The sequence below is a fragment of the Lissotriton vulgaris genome, chromosome 6 (assembly GCF_964263255.1).
Source record: "Lissotriton vulgaris chromosome 6, aLisVul1.2, whole genome shotgun sequence".
Lineage (NCBI taxonomy): Eukaryota > Metazoa > Chordata > Amphibia > Caudata > Salamandridae > Lissotriton > Lissotriton vulgaris.
In genome coordinates, this window is record NC_141694.1 from 311,549,527 (window position 1) to 311,574,033 (window position 24,507).

Here is a 24,507-nt window from a genome sequence, read left to right on the forward strand (position 1 = left end):
GCCATGTTCGGAGGCGTCGGTCTGGACCACCAACTCTCTGGAGTAGTCAGGGGCCTGTAGTACTGGAGCGGTGCACATGGCCTGTTTCAATTCCTCGAATGCCTTCTGACAGGCGGGGGTCCAACTAACCTTCTTGGGGTTAGCCTTGGCTGTCAACTCTGTGAGGGGGCCTACAATACTCCCGTAGCCCTTGATGAATCTACGGTAGTACCCTGTGAGTCCTAGGAAGGCCCGCACCTCGGTCTGGGTCGTGGGGGTCTCCCAGGCAGTGATAGCGTCTATCTTGGGTTGGAGGGGGGCTACGAGGCCGCTTCCGACCTGGTGCCCGAGGTAGACCACGGAGCTTTGTCCTATTTGGCACTTGCTAGCCTTAATGGTGAGCCCGGCTCAACGCAGGGCGTCCAATAGCTCCCAGAGGTGGTGCAAGTGCTCGGGCCAGTGAGCACTGAACACTGCAATGTCTTCGAGATAGGCTGCGCTGAAACTTTCCAACCCGGCCAGGACCTGATTGACCAGTCGTTGGAAGGTGGCGGGGGCATTTTTCATGCCGAAGGGCATCACTCTGAAGTGGAAATGGCCATCCGGAGTGGAGAAAGCGGACCTTTCTTGGGCCCTCTCCGTGAGGCTGATCTGCCAGTAGCCACTGGTGAGATCGAAGGTACTGAGGTACTGGGCCGAACCTAGGCGGTCAATGAGTTCGTCGGCTCGGGGGATGGGGTGCGCGTCGGTTCGGGTGACTGCGTTGAGTCTGCGGTAGTCTACGCAGAACCTCAGCTCAGGAACGGTGCCGGGGACGGCTGCCTTCGGAACCAGGACCACGGGGCTAGCCCAGGGGCTGTCGGAGGCTTCCACCACTCCTAGGTCCAACATTTTGTCGACTTCAGCCTTGATGCAGGCTCGAACTCGGTCAGGGACTCGGTAGGCTCTGTGTCGTACCGGGGGGCTGTCCCCGGTGTCAACGTCGTGGACGCACCAACTAGTGACGCCGGGGGTGAGGGAGAAGAGGCCTGAGAATTGTCCCAGCAAGTGGCGACATTCTTCACGCTGCAAGGGAGTGAGGGTGGAGGAGAGACTCACTCCCTTTACGGAGCCATCTTGATCCTTTGCACACAGGAGATCTGGTAGAGGGTCCGTTTCTTCTTCCTCTCCGTCGTCGGTGGCAAAGAGTAATCCCAACTTAGAACGCACAAAGTGGGGTTTGAGCCGGTTCACGTGTAGGACTTTCAGGGCGTTCCTGGCTGATTTCGTATCAACGAGGTAGGTGACCTGGCTCTTGCGCTCTATCACCTTAAAGGGTCCAGTCCACTTGTCCTGCAAGGCACAAGGTTCCACTGGAGACATGACCCAAACCTGTTGGCCTGATTGAAACTCGACCAGAGTGGCATTCTGGTCATACCAGCGTTTCATCTCCTCTTGGCTGGCCTCCAGGTTGGCCTCGGCCAGCTCGCGAAACTTCCGCGTCTGGTTCCGGAGGGCCAGGACATAGGAGAACGCCTCGGTGGGTGTGCTCGGGGGGGGGGGGGGTGTCTCCCAGCCTTCCTTGACCAGGCTGAGGGGACCCCGGACGGGGTGCCAATAGAGCAGCTTGAACGGGCTGAACCCCAAGGATTTCTGGAGAACCTCTCGGTATGCGAACAGGAGGCAGGGCAGGAGAACGTCCCACTTGCGTCGCAAGGGCTCCTCGAGACCCATGATCATCCCTTTCAGGGTGCGGTTGAACCGCTCAAGCAGGCCGTTACCCTGGGGATGGTAGGGGGTGGTGAACCTGTACGATACCCCACACTGTTGCCAAAGGGACTTCATGTACCGGGAGATAAAGTTCGTGCCTCGGTCGCTCACCACTTCCCGGGGGAACCCCACCCGGGAGAAGATCCCCATGAGGGCCCGGCCCACGACTGGGGCCGTCACGGTCCGGAGGGGGATGGCTTCGGGGTATCGGGTGGCGTGATCGACCAGAACCAAGATGAACCGGCGACCTAAGGAGGTCCGGGGGTCCAGAGGTCCAACGATGTAGATCCCCACCCTCTCAAAGGGGGTACTGACAACTGGAAAGGGCTGGAGGGAAGCCTTGCGCTTACCTCCGCTTTTGCCGCTAGCCTGACACGTGGGGCAGGACTTACAGTGGTGTTCCACATCGGCCCGCATGCGGGGCCAGTAAAAATGGGTTACTAGCCGTTGGAATGTTTTATCTTGGCCCAGGTGTCCCGCCAGGGGCACATCGTGGGCCAGGTTGAGGCGGAGGCCACGAAAGCGTAGGGGTACCACCAGCACACGGGCTGACCCTAGTTCGGCGATCTTTTGTTCACTGTACAGTAGGCCGTTTCCCCAATAAAGGTAATGGGAGCCGGACTGGTCTCCAGCGGCCTGGGCTGCGACCTGTTGCCGGAGCCCCTCAAGGGCAGGGCAGGAGGTCTGCTCTCGGCAGAACTCCTCTCAGGACGGTCCTCCTTCTTGGCGCCACTGGGCCAACTCGGGGATATCTGCTAGGGTGGGGACTGACTCGACGGGGGGTCCGAGGGGACCTTTGTCGGATTCGTTTCCTTCGATGGGGGGGCTGGTCGAGGACCGTGGGGGGTTCGCCACCCTCGGGCACATCAGGGGCTGCACTGGGGAACTCGGGCTCTTCGTTCCCGGGATTGGACCTTCTGGCGGTCATGGCTCGGGTGCTCACACAGGCCCATTGGGGCAGACCCAACATTTCTAAATGGGTCCTTCTTTCTACCTCCTTCCACTGGGAACTTTCTAAGTCATTCCCCAGGAGGCAGTCTACAGGCATGTCCGTGCGGACCGCCACCCGCAGATCGCCTGAAACTCCCTCCCACTCAAACGGGACCTGTGCTATCCTGCAGGTGCGGACGGAATTATCAGCTGCTATCACTCTGCAGGAGGTGTGGGGGATGATCAGGGACTCGGGGACTAGCGTGTATCTAACAGATGTGATGCTGGCTCCTGTGTCCCTGAGGGCTCCTACGCTGCGCCCGTTAACCTTAACTGTCTGGCGATATTTTTTGGTGTTGTCGGGCAGGTAATCTTCTGGGATCATCTCGCTATTCCCCAGGGAGGCTAAGACCATGGCTGCGGGCTCCCACTCCCCCTGTTCCTCTATCGCTTCCTCTTCTAGGGCCACTGAGGATATCTGTCTGGTGGAAGGGCCAGTGGGAGTGGATTTCGGGGTCATGGGACATCGGGGGTCACCGTCGTAGTGCCCGGGTTGCTGACACTTGTGGCAGGTGGAGCTGGGGCGGAGCCCTGGGGGTCCTGTACTCGGGGCGGATCTCGTCGCAGGAGGAGAGCGTGGGGCCTGGTTTCTGGGGGGACTGCGCTGGGGCCCTGACTGGGATCCTTGCTGTTTGCCTCGACCTCCTCCACCTCGCTGGCGGGAAGATCCTTGGTCGTTCCGTGGGGGGTCTCCCCCGGGCCCCTTCTGGACTCGGGTGGCCACCCAGCGATCGGCTTCCACAGCCAGTTTCCATGGGTTGGCGAGCTTGCTGTCTAGGAGGTGCTGTCTTAGTTCCACAAAGCAATTGGCGGATAGGTGCTCGTAAGCGACTAGGTCGACTAGGCCTTCGAAGGTGGTCACAATGCTGCCCTTGATCCACCCATCGAGGGCCCGGGTGTAGTAGTTCACATAGTCTACCCAAGTGGTGCCAGGGATCTTCTTGCACTCCCTAAACCGCTGGCCATACATTTCTGGCGTTAGGCCGTAGCGGAATAGGAGAGCGTCTTTCATGTGGGGGTAGGCGTTCATGTGTGCGGTCGGTAGGTCCAGCAGGGTGTCTCTTCCCTCGCTGAGGAAGCGGCTCCACAGGCCGGCCCCCCAGTCCTTCTCGGGGACCCGGTGGGCGGACATGGCAACCTCGTAGGCCTTGAACCACTGCTGGATGTCGTCTCCTTTGTAAAACTCCTTCACAACGTCTTTGGGGATGTGTACCTTTGTTTCTTTGGGGACCACCTGCTCTCCATGTCCCGGTGATCCGGTTGTTTCTGCTCTGGCTTTTAATTCGAGTTCTTTGAGGCTGCGCTCGTGCTCGAGCTGAAGTTTTCGACCTTCATGCTCCCTCTGGAGCTTCTTCTCCTCTAGCTCTCCCTGGAGCCGCAACTGCTCAGCCGCCAACTTTTTTTCTGCCAGTTTGAGTTCGCCCTCCAATTTGAGGCGCGCCAGTTCGAGCTCATGGCTTCGGTCTCGTTCTCGTCGGCCCTCTCTTCCGAGGACCGATCTCTCCCGGTTGCTGGGCTCCGGGTCGGTTGCTGGATTCTCTCACCGGCCTGTGTACCGGGTTCGGTCTGTGGCCTCCCTCCCTCGTCGTCTTCGGTCGGGGGGAGGAGTGCTCCGGACTCTACCCAAGCGGTTAGCGCTTTCTGAAAATCTTCCTTAGTACTTAGTCCGGTACTCGGGATACTCAGTTCTCTGCAGAACTGCTTTAGCTCTCTATGGGTGTAGTCTTCCAAGAGGTCATTGTCGAACGTTGTCTTTGCCCCAGATTCTGTAGTCGTCATTGTTGCTCTTCCTTTGTCGTGCGTTTGCCGCGTGTGGGTTCAGGGTAGTGTGTCAGTGGTACGATCTTTAGACGTAGGTTCGTATCGCGTTGCTGCCACCAATGTTGGAAGGCAGTGACCCCAGGGGTCAAGATGACTCTCCTAACCACCCGGAACGTTCTCTCCCACAATTACTGCCGAGCCTTATCGAGGGGGAGTCCCCGCCGGGGAGGACTGTTCGTACACACTGTTGGCACACCACACTTACGAACGGACACCACACCGTGAATCTTTATCAAGTATAAACTTAATCAAGATAAAAGTAGGGAGCAATACACAGCGATCGAGGGATCGCGAAAGTCTCGTAACAAGGGAACGGGGAAGCGGGACAGTCTTAGAGGACCAGCGGCCACGCCACGCACCCTGCGCACCGTTCTCAATCCTCGAACTGGGGGGTACGGGGGCTGGAGATGGGACTTGCGGGGCTACTCACTTCGGTTTCAGATGGTCGTGAGGGTAGCGTTGGTGGTCCAGCCGGACCAGAGAGTTCTTCAAGCCGCGACGAGGTCAGCAGGGCTTAGTCAGGAGTACTTCGTCATACTCGTAGTCAGATGGCGCCGCGACAACGTCCGCAGGGCTCGGGATGGTAGCAAGAGTCTCTCGTTCTCGAGAGTGGGCCGCGACGAGGTCAGCAGGGCTCCGATGGTTCAGGTCTTACTCTTAGAGAGGGAGCCGCGACAGCGTCAGCAGGGTTTCAATGGTTCAGTTCCGTAGATTCGGGGATGAGCCGCGACGACGTCAGCGGAGCTTGGCGGGTCAGAGTTTGTTCTCCTCAAGGTCAGCCGCGATCAGATCAGCAGGGCTTTCTTGTCCAAGATACAACTGCCGACTAGATGGAAGGCAGGCTGTCTTATAGTCCAAGAGCTCGTTGATGTCCGGACCCTTAGAGGCAGGGGGCCGGAGGTCCGAGGACCAGGCGCCTGATTGTCTGGCGGCTGTGTCTGTGATGCTTTTGGACCATGCGTCCAGGGAATCCCATACGCCCATCGAGGCCTGGAGCCAGCTCACTAGGGAGCCAAAAGGTGCGATCGAAACCAGCCCCCAGGGATGGCTCGGAGGTGGGAGGACATCCAGCTCCTCTGGAGGGGGCCGGAGGTGTGATGGAAGCCTTGGTTTCGGGTACTTGGTGAGCCGTTCACCCCCCTGGGCGAGTCAGGCGTGCCCGCCTAGCTGCAGCCGGGAGTGGCCAGGGGCTGCCGAAAGGGAAGAAGGTGGCCGGCAGACCGGGGTGGCCAAACATGGATTCGGCTGGTCACGTGCAGGGTGGCAGGCACGCGGTCTGGAGGTCGTTTCAGGACCGATGTAGGAGTCTCGTGTATAGTTCTGGGTGGATGGAAATTAGGTCTGTCCGTCGTTCTGGGTTCTGGGGTGGTCAGCGAGGGCCACGCCACGAGCCCGGGTCCAACAAGCTCCCCTGCTGCTTTTGTTACTGGGGGCTGATATAGTAGTGTACTATAGCGGATATAGTAACACTGCTGCAAATTTGCCCCCTAATAACAATAATGGCCCCACCACTGTAAATTCGGCTACCACACGTCCTGCTTTCCGGGGAAATGCCTGCTGCGACCAGTCTGGCCCTGTACATTTCTCCTTGTTTCTTCCTCTTTCCATGTGTGCTGCATTCTGCAATACACATTGAAAGGCAGAAATGCCATGTAGGATTGTTTTTGTGCAGGAAAGTGCCCTTTCCTGCACAAAATAATTCCTGCCTGCAACAGAGGCATTACGTTGGCGCTAGGCTGCCGAAATGATCTCAGCGCAAGCAGAAAGGACAGGAATGCACCCTATTGCTTAAATAAGGTGCAATCCTGCCCTTTCACTTTGGCATAGGGCAGCGCAGCAAGGTGCATTTTTGAAGTGAACTTCAGCAAAATGCCATACATGAGGCCCTTTGTTTCTGCCAGTACCAGTGGCTCACAAATGAAAACATCATGCAATGTAGTGCATGAAAAAACTCCATAACTGACCAATGATGCTACCTTCCTTTTATTTAGCCAATCACAACGCAAGGCCCAATCCCTCCCTCCCACCCCTTGCATATTGTATGCAGTATGTTTTTATGGCCATTAGATACATTCTAAAAAATATATATATAGAAGACGGTCACAATGTCTATGGTCTTTTCTTTCCCTCAGAGCACCTTGACTGCTGCAGCAATTTCAGCAAGGTGCTGAACTTTTCAGATTTCCATTGTTCATGACGAGCTCAGCTCGTCATAAGCACACGACCAGTGTACTGCATGACGAGCTGAGCTCGTCATGAGCAGGGAAGGGGAGGTAAACTAACTGCTCGCGCTACTCCTCCCCACAAACTTGTGAGAAGAGCGCAAATAACAAACTCCAAATGATGCCAAAGCTCAGAGGTGTGCCATCCTTGTTCTTCTATTGTAAGTCTGAATATTGTGAACCGTGGATAGCTGTAGCAAAGTTCTGGGGAAACTGGGGTTTTAAAACCCTCAAGCACAGTGGCTTGCACATTTGCCACTTGGTCGTTTTCTCTGATGAGAGGTGACATCCTCTGTTAGATATATTATTTACCCTTTCTTGCGAGCACTGTGAGCTGGCAACTCCACCGCCTGTCTAGGGTAGTTTACAACAACGCTGCACTTCACACCAGAATTAAACAGTGAGAGTGCACCACAGTTTTAAATATCTTATGAGCTAGGATAGAAAACACGAAGAATTATATTTAGACCGCTCAGAATCCTTTTGTCAGGGCAGAGCATCTGCCCACTCAGCTGCTGTTCATTCCAGTAACCTTTGTCTCGCTTTAGCTTCTTGCCTTTAGAATCTGAGAACAAACAAAAGAACGATTTGACCCATAATTTAGAAGCAGCGACTATTTAAAGAAAAGGTCCGGTGTAGATAATTGTAGGCAGTCTCAGAAAGAATGACAGCATAATATGATTGCAATTATGAATGCTTCTGTTTGATCTACTCTTTATTTTTTTTGGGAGGGTGTGCATTTACTACTTGTTTTTCAGGCTACCCAGATAGAAGACTGTGAATGTCCTTGTGTATAGAAGTAGTCCATGAGTAAAACCTAAAATACAGCAATGCTCGGAACCCAGAAGATCGCTGCTCCATGATAAATCTTTCTGTCTGCATTTGTGCTGTTATTGAGGAAGACCTTCTTACTCTTTTTCTAAATACTCAGCGAGGGAGGCCCACATCGCTTTGAACCTATGATTCTGCCCACATCGTTGTAGTAGCCACTAAGGGGCAGATTTACAATAACTGGCGCATCCCCAGGGATGCGCCAGTTATTGTGCGCCACAGCTCCGCCACCCATGGTGCGCCGCATTTACAATTGTCTGACCTAGGGTGGTGTGGAGTGCAAAAAAAGATGGATTTAGGCCCAGATCTTTGTACTGGGGTGAATGTAAGACATTGTTCTGCATTCTGTCCATCAACTGTGTTTTTTGCAATTTTCACCCCGACTGGACTGGGTATGCTCAGACGTGAGTCCCAGGCTCTCCACATCACTGGAGTCAAGCTATCCAGGGTGAAGAAGGCTGATAGCCAGAAACCGGTCCTTGGTTGCTTGATTCCGGTCTAGGAAAGACATGGCTTGGTAGTTCGGGGTGGACTGTTCCAATGTGGCACAGGGTCAAGGCTGATTTGCATATAGCCATTGTCTGACCTAGGGTGGTGTGGAGTGCAAAAAAACGATGGATTTAGGCCCAGATCTTTGTACTGGGGTGAACGTAAGACATTGTTCTGAATTCTGTCCATCAACTGTGTTTTTTGCAATTTTCACCCCGAGTGGGCTGGGTATGCTCAGACGTGAGTCCCAGGCTCTCCACATCACTGGAGTCAAGCTATCCAGGCTGAAGAAGGCGCCGCATTTACAATTGTCTGACCTAGGGTGGTGTGGAGTGCAAAAAAATGATGGATTTAGGCCCAGATCTTTGTACTGGGGTGAATGTAAGACATTGTTCTGCATTCTGTCCATCAACTGTGTTTTTTGCATTTACAATGCGGCACACCATGGGGCAAGGAAGGGCAGATGCGTGACGCATCTTTTGGCGTACGGGCGGCGCATTGCTGGAGTCGCATCGCAAGCGCGACGCAACTCCTGCAATGCACAGGGGCCACCCATAAATTACATGGTGCGTCACTCCTTACGCCTGCTTCAAGCAGGCGTAAGGAATTGACGTAGCAGCTTTGGGAAAGTGACTCAGTGAAATCTTGTAGATTTCACTGAGTCACTTTCCAGGGGCGTTCCTGCGATGGAACGCCCCCCCCCCCACTGCACCGGAACGCCTACATGAAACCTGACGCAGGTTTCGTGTGGCGCAGGGCCTTACACCGTGACGTATCTCCATAGATGTAAATGCCTCATAGGGATGCGCCACGTTTACGCCGCCTTGCGTGACGCAACAGCAGCGTAAACGTGGCGCAAGGGGCTCGTAAATCTGCCCCTATGTAGCTTCTGAAAATGTAACGATGCAGATAGTGTTGGATTTTGACCCCTGCTCTAGCAAAGATCAGCCTCCCCATCAGTAGCGCCCAGTGTTGTGGACGAGTGGTGAGGCGGGCGGGCAGAAGTGGGGGATAGGGTAAAGGGTGGGCAAAATAAAAACAAAATAATAATTAAAACAAGCTTACCTGCTGCCAGCCACATTATGCTCTTCTGCTCCTCTTCTCCAGGCACAGGCTCCGAAACTGCCATGCAGCCAATACTGAAGCTGCTGTCATGTATGAGAGCAGCTTCAGGATTGGCTTGAGTGTCCTCGATTTCTGCTCACAGACAGACTGGGAGTCTGTGCTTGCTCTCTCCAACCCAGCAACGCAGCTGGGTTGAAGAGAGCTTCAATGCTTACAATTGTTTGGCTGGCCAAACCGTCATGTTCACCGAAGGCAGTGCCCACCACTCCTCCTGTCATCCCCCAAGCCCGCCCCCAAGACTCAGCAGGAAAGGAAAAATAAATCAAGTGTTTATTATAATTTTCTTCTTCCTTTCTTGCCATTTTTTTGGGGGGTGATGATCCTCCGCCATAGCGGAATAGCTGCTGCTGCTCTCAGTGACCATAAAAAAAGCATTGGCAAAGTTAAAAGGTGTAGCCTTGGCAATCTGTTGCAAGCTTATGTATTTGTATTTTAGTTGCAGGCATATGTCACACAAAAAATAAACATATTGCCACCAAAACATGCCATCCATACCCCTATTAGAAATGTGAAATAAAAAAAAACATTTACTGATGTGGTCGTTTTACTGAAGATGTTTTTAAAAAAAATATTTCTTATAGTTGTGACATACATTTATATTGTTATTATTTGTGAAGGAGACATGAACAAATAAAGACCTAATCAAGCGTCGTACGGCTTGTACCAAGTGTGGTAAAACCTCAGGAGATGTTGGTCTATAGTCCTGCTAGCTCACAGTGCACCATCTGAACCCCTAACCTTACAGAGTAACACATTTGTGCGTAACCTCAGAACATGACAACCCTGACTCCCCAAGGAAATCATGGTAACAGATCTTGAACCTTTTCGTTTGCGCTTGTGTGCATGCCTGAAGAAGTACATAAGAAATAGTTAGGCTTTACAATATTTATTGAAGCGTTGTGATTTTTGAATAAAATATGTGTGCTGCGATTATGAGTAGAATGAAACAGATTAGAGTTAATAGCAGTACAAGAACAGTAAAAAGAATAACAATTTCCACCATTGTGCTAAGTCAGTTCATATATATGCAGGCATATAAGTACTGGGTAAATATGTAATCCTTACAAGCGCTCCCTATCCTAGTCTTACCTATTGTGGGTCATCTGCCAAATCTTTCCTGGGTGGACTAACTCCCTGTTACCTGTAGGTAAGTGTCATCAGGCACTTGGTTTGGTGTAGAGCTGGTCATCCGTCTTGTTGGTACGCAGGAATCAGCTGAGCTGCAATTCTGACATACAGTAACCCTGCAGTGTCAGCTGAGTTCTCCTCTGTCTAAACAAGGAAGTGGCTGTGTTTTTATTACAATGGAATCTATGTGGCCATGTGGCAACCCTTGTTTGGACTGCAGTTGTTTATTCTAGGTCGATAGCAGCGTTGCCAACAGGACAAATGCCAAATATGACATTTGTGCAGTAAACTTTATCCCTTGTAATGATTATTCAAGGTATCATGATAGCGTGCCTACGAAGGTGAAATATAAGCAATGCAAATTCAGAAAATGTTATCCTGCATTGACATGCACGCACATGTATGTCAAAAGTCCTTGGGGCATATTATCAAGGGGGTTTATCTCTGCTTTTTTGGCTTTAAAAGCCAAGAGAGCGGAGATAAAATTATCTCCCTATTACCTAGCTGTCGCTAACACCAGTTAGCGACAGCTAGTAGGAGATAGCGACCATCTTGGGTCCCACTTTGCATGTCAGTGTTATTTATCACTAATGACATGCAAAGTGGGCGTGCCAAGATGTTAGCGACTGAAAACAGTCGCTAACATCCCTATCTCCCATTACCAACTTTTGGAGATATTCGCGCTAAGCGTGAATATTTCCAAAAGCTAACACCTGCCCTGAGCAGCTCTTAGCCATGTTATCCAATGGATGGTGGATAACATGGCTAAGAGCATTAGCTCGGTAATGCATGAATATCGCGGACTTTTCAGCGATATTCATGCATTGCAGCGATTTTTATCGCATTTGCGATAAACCTTGGTAATACCAAGGTTTATTTGCGGTAAAAATCGCCACAGCTCAGCTGTAAATTTTTGTCTCTAACCAAGCAATAGCGATAATTATCGCTATTGCTTGGTAATATGCCCCCTTGTGTGTAAAAGAGAAGTCAACTTAAGAAACATGGGGAAATATGTACAAGGAGTTAACACCTTTCTTAGCATCAGCTTTTTGGCGTTACGGCGTCATGTGCATGAATCAAGGTGGTTGTGGGACACAATGGGGATCTACAATATCTGTTGATGTAAGCAAATTGTGTATATTTGGCATTTGATTTATCATTTCTGCTACATATTCGCAATACATTCTAAATAGTTTGTGTCCGGTACTATTTCACATCAGTGTCGTGTGACTGCGCTACACAGATATATTCTAAGTTGATACCAATATGATGCCCGGACAGGTGACACACCAACTATTTTATGTGTGTATGCTGTACGTCATGTGTCAGCCTCTGTACGCAGCATGAGCTTGTGGTAGCATCGCTGATGTTGTTGGCAGAAATATATATGCACCAGAATGCAGAATGTGTCAGCCATGTGCAAATTACGTAGAGAATATGATAAAGGAGTAGTGCACAGCCTAATTTGTCAATGGTACTAATGTAATTTACTTTTTAGTCAGTTTCAAAACGTTGGAGGGTGCTGCCTAGGTAACGTCTCTTGTCGTGCTCCTAATAATCCATTAGTCACATCCCTTAGCGCACACCTCTCTTTCTCCTAAGGTTCAACTCAGGATTCCTTACTAAGATGAATGATTGAAAGACTCTTGGTTTCTATGGATTAATATGTTCTTGTTTATTTCATACGTTCTTTGAATTCATGAAATTATCTTTTCATTTCATTGTTAAATGTCTCCTAATTCTCTTGTTGACATCATCATTTGAAATAAGTCCAATGCATTTCGGGCGTTAACGCCCTTCATCAGAGACCATGTGCTAAAAAAGACAGTGACGATGTATTCAATGCTATTCAAATAATAAACATGACATAAACATAAACTGTACTGTTGTGTTATAATGTGAAAACATGCGGTCATGGCGACGAGATGTTAAAAGTGCTACGAGTGAAAACCCCTTTTGTGTTCAAAACATGTGAAAGCAGTAAAGAATGGATGTAAATGAGCCGTGGCACTTACATGTCTTTTGCCGATTAGAAAAAGCGAGTCGTTCATAGAAATTTGTTCAGCAAACTGCGGAAAAAAAATGTTTGTATGATAAAAATTACCGTAGTCAACTTGCTGCATGAGCGTTTTAAATATCCATAAAGTTTGGAGCTTACTGTTAAGACACGACGCGTCTCTTCTCTGTGAAGCTGCCGGGTAGAATTCTGACGTTCGCGGGTTTCTCTGGTCAAAGCTAGCAAGCAACCAGTAATCTAACGCGTAGGTTGTGAGATCGGCATTGGCGTGAAACACGTGCCATGATTGGTAGAATGTCCGATCATGTGGCTTGCAAAAACGGAGATGCGGCAATGTAATTGTGAAAGCTTGTGCAATAACGCGAACAAAATTTACAAAATGTCTTCAATAAAGTTTCACAGTGCAAAAAATATACAGGATTAAAGTGTACAATAGATTATACATAAATGGATACGGATAAATGTATATATAATGTCATGTTAATCGTTGTAAATAACAAGTGACCTTACATTGTGAAACATCTTGGGCCAAGGTGAAAAAGGCCGTAGCCTGCCAGTTAAATACCATTGTTCCTTGTGATATGTACAAGTTGTTAACTTATAAATAACATGAAAATTCAATCCGGTCGTTGAGACCAAATGGTTTACTTGAGTTCAGTAAATGGATCCAACAGTTCTCTCTTTGTAACAAATGTTTGTTGTTGTCCCGACCTTCCTTCTTTTCAATGGTTTCTAAGATCAAGAACTCTAGTTGTGACACATTGTGGTGTTCTTCTGAAAAATGTACAACTACAAATGATTTTGTGTTGTGAGTCCTGATGTTCGATTTGTGCTCATTGATTCTTGTTTTCATCTTGCGTTCCGTTTTACCAATATATACCTTCCCACACGGGCATTTTAGCATATGTATTACATTTGCGGTGTCGCACGTAGCATTTACTCGCAGTCTGATGTTGTGCCCTTTCATCGGGTGGGTTATATTGTTGCCTCTAATGATATTGTTACAATATCCACAATGTAAGCACGGTCTGGTTCCACGGTATGTAATAGGTGATTCTGTTTTTGTTTTCAGCAATTCTCCTACGTTTTTCCCCCTTGTATAAAAAAAAATTGGAGGGTTATCAAATATCGAGTGGAAATCTGGTTCTGCCTTCAGGATTCCCCAATGGTTCCTGATAATCTTTTTGAAACTAAGGCTCGCAGTCGAGAATTTCGACACTATAGTTGTTCTGGTATCGTGTGTTTTCTTTCGAAGTTTGAGTAGATCGCATCTCTGTATCCGGTCTACCTTTTGTTTTGCTTAATTGATTATCCCGTCGGGGTAGCCTCTGTCGACGAATCTGTCACCCATTTCTTTGATCTTTAGAGTGGCTTTCTCAGGGTCCGAGGTGATTCTCTTGGCTCTCATCATTTGAGAGAATGGTAGGTGTCGCTTTAATGCCCCTTGGTGAAAACTGTGGTAGTGTAGGGTGTTATTTCTATCAGTGGATTTCCGATGCATTTCGGTTTCTATACCATCATTTGATAAGTTGATCCGAACATCCAGGAAAGTGATAGTTCTATCAGAAATCTCCCATGTGAGTTGTATTCTCTCGTCTACCAAGTTTAGGTTGGTCAGTGCTTCTTCTAGTTTGTCTCTCGTGTTGGTCCAGAGAATGAAAATGTCGTCGATATATCGCACGAACATTCTCAAGTTAGATGTCCAAGATGGATTGTTCAGGATGTGATTTTCTTCGTAGGATTTCATAAAGATGTTAGCATATAAAGGGGCTGCGCAGTTGCCCATTGATGTACCTACCAGTTGTTGGTACCATGTATTGTCGTGTTTGAAGTAGCTGTGATAAAGAGTTAAGGGATGTGACTAATGGATCATTAGGAGCACGACTTGTGGAGTCAAATTACGTAGAGAACAACAAAGCACACAAGCAATTCGTTAATATATTGTAGAGCCAGTGTCCAAGGTGGACAGGACATTGTTGGATGGCCACAGCAAAACAGCACTTTGGATAGTACACTACTTACAACAGCATACCAGTAGGCACATACAATCCACATGAAATTGACTCAACACTGTATCATTTGTATTTGACCCATAGTGTCAGACACAGGTACTGCAGTGTTTTTGCAAATTGTCTTTGACGGATAGGCCTGCGTCTTCCACAGGTCTGTGTGCACTAGCAGTGGACAATGATGCAGCATCAACAACACTTAGCTGTTGGCAAACTCTGGAATGCCAGAAGTAGACCCATTGCAGACCATAGAATCGGGAATGGTGCACCGTGTATGGCTGAACAATCAAGGTGCACATGATCATATACAAATGGTACTCTGTATTGCTTTCTTAAATTGTCATCAAGGAGGCAACCATATGAGTTTGTTTTTCATCATCACATGTTATGAATCTCTTGTGTGTATGGCGGATATCCCTTGGTTCTGTCCGGTTATAGGTTTTGGAGTTGCAGTACAGGTTGCCCACAAATTGTGCACATCTGCTAATCTAGGCTGAAGAATACCAAGTAGGAATCTCTGGTCAAGCATACACATTGTTTGCAACATCCAAAATATGTTTTTCAAGTACTGGATGCCTGATCCTTATTTACATTTGTGTTGCAAGCTTGTCAAACAGTAGAAGACATAACAGGAATGAGTACATTGACAGTCACTCATGTTGTCACACATACTAACTATGCCAAACATAATGACGACCATCGATGCATGCATGTCTAATCCCACATGAATCTATGTGGATAGGCTGCAATGTGTGATCCAAGGCAATGTATTTACAACAAGGGGTGGTGAGGGACAGAGTCTCTGAATTAAGCAGAAAGCTCTCACCCAGTCAAGAGATCAGGGCTAGATCCAACACTGTTTTTTAGCTCACTGCACCATCCCAGTTTCAGAACCTGGCTGTATGCAAATTAGTCTGTTCCTGTCCCAGTGCATGATGGGAACAGGGCAAACCAAACTACAAAAGCCAATTCTTACACTGGGAAGGAAACAAGCTCCCGGGGACCGGTTTCTGGCATTACAGCCGTCTTCGGCCCGGTTTGCTTGAATCCTGATGGTGCAATGAGCAAGGGTCTCACATCTGAGAATACCCTTCCACGCTTAGGGTGGACAAAAATATTTACAACAAGGGGTGGTGAGGGACAGAGTCTCTGAATTAAGCAGAAAGCTCTCACCCAGTCAAGAGATCAGGGCTAGATCCAACACCGTTTTTTAGCTCACTGCACCATCCCAGTTTCAGAACCTGGCTGTATGCAAATTAGTCTGTTCCTGTCCCAGTGCATGATGGGAACAGGGCAAACCAAACTACAAAAGCCAATTCTTACACTGGGAAGGAAACAAGCTCCCGGGGACCGGTTTCTGGCATTACAGCCGTCTTCGGCCCGGTTTGCTTGAATCCTGATGGTGCAATGAGCAAGGGTCTCACATCTGAGAATACCCTTCCACGCTTAGGGTGGACAAAAATATTTACAACAAGGGGTGGTGAGGGACAGAGTCTCTGAATTAAGCAGAAAGCTCTCACCCAGTCAAGAGATCAGGGCTAGATCCAACACCGTTTTTTAGCTCACTGCACCATCCCAGTTTCAGAACCTGGCTGTATGCAAATTAGTCTGTTCCTGTCCCAGTGCATGATGGGAACAGGGCAAACCAAACTACAAAAGCCAATTCTTACACTGGGAAGGAAACAAGCTCCCGGGGACCGGTTTCTGGCATTACAGCCGTCTTCGGCCCGGTTTGCTTGAATCCTGATGGTGCAATGAGCAAGGGTCTCACATCTGAGAATACCCTTCCACGCTTAGGGTGGACAAAAATATATATACTGGGCCAGGGACAGACTGATTTGCATATAGCCAGGTTCTGAGCTGGGATGGGGCAGTGAGATAAATAACGGTGATGGATCAAGCCCTGATCTTTGAACTGGGTAAGAGTGGTCTGCTTAATTCAGACACTCTGTTCATCACCACCCCCTTTTCTGTATCGTTTTTGGCCACTATAGGTGTGGCAGGGTATACTCAGACATGAGTCCCTTTCTCACTGCTCCATCAGGATTCAAGCAAGCTGGGCCGAAGACGGCTGAAATGCCAGAAACCGGTCCCCGGTAGCTTGTCTCCTTTCTGGTGAAGAATTGGCTTGGTAGTTTAGTCTGCCCTGTTCCCATGATGCACTGGGCCAGGGACAGACTGATTTGCATATAGCCAGGTTCTGAGCTGGGATGGGGCAGTGAGATAAATAACGGTATGCTCAGATGTGAGTCCCTTGCTCACTGCACCATCAGCATTCAAGCAAGCCGGGCCGAAGACAGCTGTAATGCCAGAAACCTGGCACTAATTTGTTAAACTTAGCGCCATCTCAGGGGGTAACGCAAGGCTGCACCACATTCTTGTAAATATGGTGCAGCCTTGCGTTTCTGTAGTGGCAGAGCATGTCGTTAAGCCAAGGGGGTTAACAACACTCTCCACCACTTTATTGTACATATTCCCCCTGGTGACAGCAGTAATGCAATTTCATGAAATCCTGTTCATCTGATGACCAACTTGCACTTTGCGACCAAAATGTTGTTGCTTAAACACGACAGCAATAATATTTTTATAACCGCCTTAGAAAATAATAGCAATATACATCTGACAACACAAGAAAAACCTCAATAGCCCATGAGCGTGCAAAATATAATCACATAGTCAAAAAACAAGCTGCAAACATACAGGAAGTGATGTCAGCATGCATCCTGTGTAATAGAGGAGTACTGTACACTTTCACATTCTCTTTTGAGCACACTGTTAATGACAGTGGAGCGTTTTGGAGGTATTTGGAGTTGTGTGCTTTTTTTTGGAGTAGAGAGTGTTGTTGTGTCCTGTGAACTGTCCCTAGAGTCTCTGTGAAGTCTTGTGTACTTGTCCTTATGTGTTTTTTGCGTCTTCTACCAAATCTTGCTGGTGTCTGTCTAAGGGGCACTTTAACAATATTAATAGTTGCTGGGATATACATTTGGGTTTTAATTTATTCCTAGTGGGTTTTGGGGTGTTTTTGAAGATATTAGTTGTGGCCGTGAGGGTGACATGTTGGACCACCTGGGAGTCATCATTGGCCTTCAAGGAGGTAAGTACAACCACAAATTTCATAAATCAGGTTTTTCTTTCCAAATTCCAAAAATGTAGTCAAGAACACAATGTGAGAAACGCTACAAGATGATGTCAGTCGGTTGCGTACAATAAAGATGCCAGCTTCTACACAATTACACTGTTACCATTGTGCAAATGAGACAGTGTTCACGATGAGGTATGACCATGTTCAGGAATGTGCACACTCCTGCACGCATAAAATTAAGTGCTATGTCAAGGTTTAAGGTGTGCTGTGCAGTGCATCCTATGAAGATAGTGTATGAGGATAATTATGTGTGGACCCTTAATGTGAATTAGGTGGCCATGTGAGCTGCATAATGCAGGATACATGACAAAACACACTGCCTTCATGTACAAACATGTCTAGCACCACTTTGCAAGGGTCTAATCACATGTTGACACTTCACAATGTATATGAAGTGCCACATGCTGCACTGGCTCACAGTCACAATTGCACTATCACGTGGCTGATTTTGGGTAACGTATAATGAGATTTTAAAACTTGCATTTGAAGAAATATGCTTTCTCTGGAGTGTCAGTCTGCCACATACACAAGGTATGATCAGGCAACACCAATTGTCTTAACACACACTTGTGAGATCAGCAGAGATAATATTGTCTACAGACCATAGAGTACTTGATGTTGTTGGGAGAATCATGGGCTTGGGAATGTGCCACGCATGTAGTGTGTGCAAAATTAGCAGTTTTGCTAGCAGTATTGTCTTGCAACTCAGCGTTGGTCATGTCTTGTATGAACGACACAAAAGGGGGTGGTGATGGATGGAGCATCTGAATCAATCAAACACTCACACCCAGTCAAAAGATCTGGGTTTAATCCATCACCGTTCTTTAGCCCACTCTGCCACCCCAGTTCAGACATGGCTATATGCAAATCAGCCTGACCCTGTGCCTCAAGGGAACAGTCCAGCCCGAACTGCCAAGCCATGTCTTCCCTGGACCGGAAACAAGCTTCCGAGGACCGGTTTCTGGCATTCCAGCCATCTTCAGCCCGGCTTGCTTGAATCCAGTGGCAAAGTGAGCAAGAGGCTCACGTCTGAGCATACCCTGCCACTCTTATGGCGGCCAAAAGCGGTACAAAAGGGGGTGGTGATGGACGGAGCATCTGAATCAATCAAACACTCACACCCAGTCAAAAGATCTGGGTTTAATCCATTACCGTTCTTTAGCCCACTCTGCCACCCCAGTTCAGACATGGCTATATGCAAATCAGTCTGACCCTGTGCCTCATGGGAACAGTCCAGCCACAACTGCCAAGCCATGTCTTCCCTGGACCGGAAACAAGCTTCCGAGGACCGGTTTCTTGCATTCCAGCCGTCTTCAGCCCGGCTTGCTTGAATCCAGTGGCAAAGTGAGCATGTCAGGGCTCCACAAACCTTCAATTCTTGTCTCTATGTCGACTTGCACAGGAACAGATGATGCTTGCTTTCCAACTCCCTCTCTCCAATCAGTCGGAGTCAGAGTGAAATCATAACTCCAAGCAATCAGAAAAAGGGAAGGGGAAAAGTGGAGAAAATAACCATAAAAAAAGAAAAGGCACAGAAGAGACTGGTCCAGATCCCTCGATACTTCAATGAATCCTCTTCTGACTTTTAATCAGCCTATCAAAGATTCCTGTGAATACTAAAACACATACAAATATTTAGTCCTAACATCAAGGCTCTGCTTAACTGTCTTCTTTTAGCGACTACTCTTACATACCCAAGGGACTGTGTTGACCTGTTGCTCTTCTTAGTACTGATGTGGTTCCCTTTTACCCGGGGCTGCCTATTGGTGTTCCAATCACACTAGATCAAATAATTCCAATTAATTATTCCACTCTTCTACTCTTTTGGAGTACTATGTTTTAAGTCTATTAACCTACCCTTCTATGCAACTCCATGTCTTTTATTCGTTTTTTCTTGAGTTAGTATCTGGCTTGTATGAACCTCATCTGCAAAACAGTAGATTAATTAATTCCCTGCTCACTCTCTCTTTTGCCTGTAATCTCTCTTAATCTCTTTTGTCCTACCAGTACTGTATTCTGTTATCTTCATTAAGGGATTCTGTTAACTTGTCTTTGTTCTTCTTTTTTAGGATTGCAGACTTCCTGCTTGAGTGATAAGTCTCACTATTTTCAGGTAAGCGTTTATTTCTTCCTTCTAACAATAATTAACCATCTAAATTTAAAGCTAACTATTTAACTTTTCACTGGAATACTTATTTCGGTTTTGCCTCTGTGCATTAGCACGAACTCAAATGTCTCTGCTTTATCTTCTCATTCAGAAAAATAGACACAGTCTGTAATCATCTTGCAATAAATCAGCTGAACAGTCACAAATTAATTAGTCACTTAGCTCCGTGTTTACGCTGCTCTTCTAGGACGTGAATGCTGCTGGAACAGTTCCTGAGGCGATGAAATGCTGTCTATGACGAAGGCATCAAAGAGTCTTTTCTGTCAACTGTAACGTTCTTCTAATGTGGCAATTACCTTCAGGAATTATTAAACGGTATCTCACTAGAAATATATTTACATATTCTACAGCCTCTGAACTCTGAATAACGCTTTTGAAAAACGTTTCTACTCTGACGGAATTTTCTCTGACTGACTCGGGCAGAATACTCGGTGAAGTGCGCAACTCAGATAGAGCTCGCGCCTCACCTGAACTCCGCTCTGGAATGCTCAGAGAAACTAGACTGGCAACTAGGCTGGCAATTGTCCTGCTTATTCGCCATCTTGGAATTCCGTGAATTCCATGCCCTGGACCAGGAAGGAGTCGAACTCCAGTTCAGTTTCTTTGCCCTGAGATACCTTGCTGACCCTTTATTAGGAAGGATCCTGACAGTACCCCCCACCAAGGAAGGCCCTCCCGGTCTGGGTTTGGTTGGGTTTCGCTGATGAAAAAGTCTCACTAACCTAGGTGCATGTACATCTGACTCTAACTCCCAAGAGCGTTCCTCTGGCCCATAACCCTTCCAATCCACTAAGTAGTACAGTTTTCCCTTCACTATTTTTGAATCTAAAATGTCCTTTACTTCAAATTCCACACCTGCTTCCAACTGAACAGGTGGTGGAGCACTCTCTCGTCTTAATCCTGGTACTGCCTTTTTTAACAAAGAAACATGGAAGACTGGGTGAACCTTGAGTTTTGTAGGTAGTGTCAATTTATAGGTTACTGGATTAATTTGTGCTTCAATAGGATAAGGACCAATGAATCGAGGCTGGAACTTTCGATTTCCCTTCAAACGCAAGTTCTTGGTATTTAACCAAACCTCATCTCCTATTTCTAGATGTGGGGAATCCCTCCTCTTTCTATTTGCATATTTTTTGTACTTATTCTTTGCCTGTTCTAAATTTTCAGATGCAGAATTATGTACCTGACTCAAATGGGTCACCAAATCCTGAACTGCTGGAACTGGAAGTGAAACATCCAGCATGGTAACATTTGGATGTTTGCCATAATTCAAATAAAACGGGGAATAACCCGTGGACACATTTGTGGCGTTGTTATGAGCGAACTCAGCAGCCCACAAATAGTCCAGCCACTCCCCACCCTGTTTTAAGGTGAATAATCGCAAGTACTGTTCCACTTCCTGATTTACTCGTTCCGTTTGTCCATCCGTTTCCGGGTGGAAACTAGTGGAAAAACGCGTCTCCACTCCTAGTGCCTTCATGAAGACTCTCCAGAAATTAGACACAAATTGGGTTCCACGATCTGATATAATAACCTTAGGAATCCCATGTAGCCGCACCACCTGTGCACTAAAATGAGTTGCTAGCTGTTTTGCCGTTGGAATCCCTTTCATGGCCACAAAATGTGTCATTTTGGTGTATGTATCAACTACCACTAAAATGGTATTGAAACCTTGACAGGAAGGAAGATCTGTTATTAAGTCTAAGGTGATTGTATGCCAAGGATATGGAGGAGTAGGTAAGGGTTGTAACAAACCTTTTGGTGCCTGTCGTTCTGACTTCCCCAGCGCACATATCTCACAAGTTTTCACATATTGCTCTATGTCTTTGTTCATTTGTGGCCACCAGTAACTTCTTTTCACTAAGTCCATCGTCTTCAATTCTCCCTTGTGACCAGCCAACAAATGATCATGACATTCCTTCATGACTTGGTTCTGCAGTGTAGACGTTGGCAAATACAAGGCTCCTGAGTGATAAGGTAGACCATCTAGTATCTCTCTGTCCTCTTCCTGTTGAGTCCACTCCAACATCTTCGCTGGTGTCAAGGCTCGAGATATCTGTTCCTTCACACTCTGAGTTTCAACTACGCCTATGATTTTGGTATCAGGGATAATGGCTTGTGTCTTAAGTTGATCTTTTTCTTCTCCTGTTCCCATACGGGACAAAGCGTCCGCCTTGCCATTCTGTGCTCCAGGCCTGTATGTGATGACAAAATCGTAGTCAGCAAAGTATAATGACCAACGAAGCTGTCTCGGGGTTAGAGTTCTGGCTGACTTTAGAAATTTTAGGTTTCGATGGTCCGTGTAAACTGTTACAACGTGGTGAGCACCCATCAAATAATGTCTCCATTCCTTGAAGGCGTCCTTTATTGCCAACAGCTCCTTTTCAGTAATTGTGTAATTGATTTCTGCTGGTGACAGCTTTCTTGAACGATAGGCAACCGGATGTAGTTGACCTGTCTGCTTATTTCTCTGAGAAAGTACTCCACCCACCGCCAAATCTGAGGCATCTGTCTCCACATAAAAGGGTTCTGATGGGTCTGCATGAAGAAGAATTGGGGCTGACGTGAATTCTTTTTTCAATGCCTTGAACGCTGTCTCAGCTTCTCCAGTCCACTGAAATCTAACTCCCTTCCTCAATAGTCGTGTGAGAGGCAGAATTCGTCGAGAAAATTCACTGATAAATCTTCGATAAAAATTGGCGAAGCCAATAAATGCTTGTACTTCTTTCACACTGGTTGGAGACTTCCACTCCAAGACGGCCTGAACCTTTCGTTGATCCATGAGTACTCCTGCTGGCGAGATCACGAACCCCAAGAATTCCACTTCTGTGACATCAAAAGCACATTTCTCCAACTTGACAAACAGCTTATTTTCTCTCAGTTTCTGTAAAATTCTTCTCACTTGATCCTGATGTTCCTGTGTGTTGACGGAGTAGATCAATATATCATCTATGTACACGATTGCACATTGGTCTATAAATTCACTAAGGACATCGTTGATAAAATGCTGGAACGCAGCAGGGGCATTGCACAGCCCATAGGGCATCACTTGGTATTCAAATAATCCAAAGCGAGTTCTAAAGGCAGTTTTCCATTCATCGCCGGCCCTTACTCGGATGAGGTGATAGGCCCCCCTCAGGTCCAATTTGGTAAATATCTGGGCTCCTTTCACCTGGTCCAACAAGACTGAGATGAAGGGTAGTGGGTATCTATTTTTCTTTGTTATCCGATTGATTGCGCGGTAGTCTATGCAGGTTCTTAACTCGCCCTCTTCCTTCTTTGGCACGAAAAACAAAGGCGAGGATACTGGGGATTGGGAGGGGCGAATGAATCCGTTAGCCAAGTACTTGTTGATGTATTCTTTTAAATGATTATGCTCCTTCTCAGTTAAGGCATAAACCCGGCTACAAGGCATATTTGCTCCCGGTTCAAAGTCTATTTTACAATCGTATACTCTATGGGGTGGTAGTTGTTCTGCTTCCTGCTCATCAAACACATCTTCAAATTCTTGATATTGCGATGGTATGGACTGTGTATTGATTACACACACTACTGCATTCGCTGAACACAAGGCTTGAGCTGGATTTTCTTGATCTTTTTTCTTTTGGTTTCCCAAGCAATGATTCTTGCAATAGTCCGAAGTCATTTCTATAGTTCTTGCTGCCCAATCGATGGTCGGATTATGCTCTGTGAGCCAAGGTAGTCCTAGGATTAACTGGAATTGAGGAGCGTCTATTAGATTAAACTGAATTTCTTCTTGATGTCCATCTTCTCTTATCAACTGCACTAATTTGGTATGGCTAACTATGGGCCCAGAAGATAGGTTTGTTCCATCGATGGCTCTAACTGGTTCACTCTTATCCTTGAGGATTGCCTTCAATCCTATTTTGGCAGCAAACTATTGATCGCAAAAGTTCCCCGTTGCCCCTGAATCCACCATTACCGTCACTCCCTCCTTAACCTCCTGACGGAATTTGATCGTCATGGATAATACAAGATGTGGAGAAGATGATTGCAGAGTATTGGCCAGTTGATGTTCTTGTGGAGTTGAATCTTGACTCGCATCCACCTGTACAACTCCTTCTACAGGTGGTGCAACTAGTTTTCCTTCGGCTTGTATGATCCTTTGGGTTTCTTTGGGCAATTCCTCACAAAATGTCCGCCTGAACCACAATACATACACAAATTACTGGTTCGTCTCTTCTCGTTTTCTTCTTTAGTAAGCGGACCCCTTATTGCCCCTATCTGCATTGGTTCTTGACTGTTGGACCCTTCTGCAACTCTTCCTACGTCAGTCCTTGCCCTGTCAAAACGAGGCACTGTACTTCGAAACTCTCGCTTCCTTTCTCCTCGTCTTTCACCTTGCCGGAAATCCAATTCTAGGACCAAGTCTATGAGTGCTGATATTTCCGTGGGTCGGTTGGGAATTTGCGCCAGGCCATCTTTTAATTCATCCCGGAGACCACGATAAAAAATTGCTGTCCTTTTACTTTCCGGCCAATCTGTTTCCATTATCAACTTATTAAAATGGGCCAAGTATGCCACCAAATCTCTATTTCCCTGCTTTAATTCTGCAGGAGAGGGTCATCTCGAGTCACGATGGGCATTGACCAGGCGGCTGCATCTCCACTCAAATATGACAAGATAAATGCCACTTTGGATTGTGCGTCAGGGAAGACAGAAGGACGGCACATGAAATGCAGAGAGCATTGTGTGATAAACACTTGTGCCTTCTGTGGGTCTCCACTAAATCTCTCTGGTGCAGCTAAGGGAATGACTGGGGACAAAGAGTGTATCACCTGTGTTGTTAACCTATTGACTTCCCCTGCCGAGGTAGT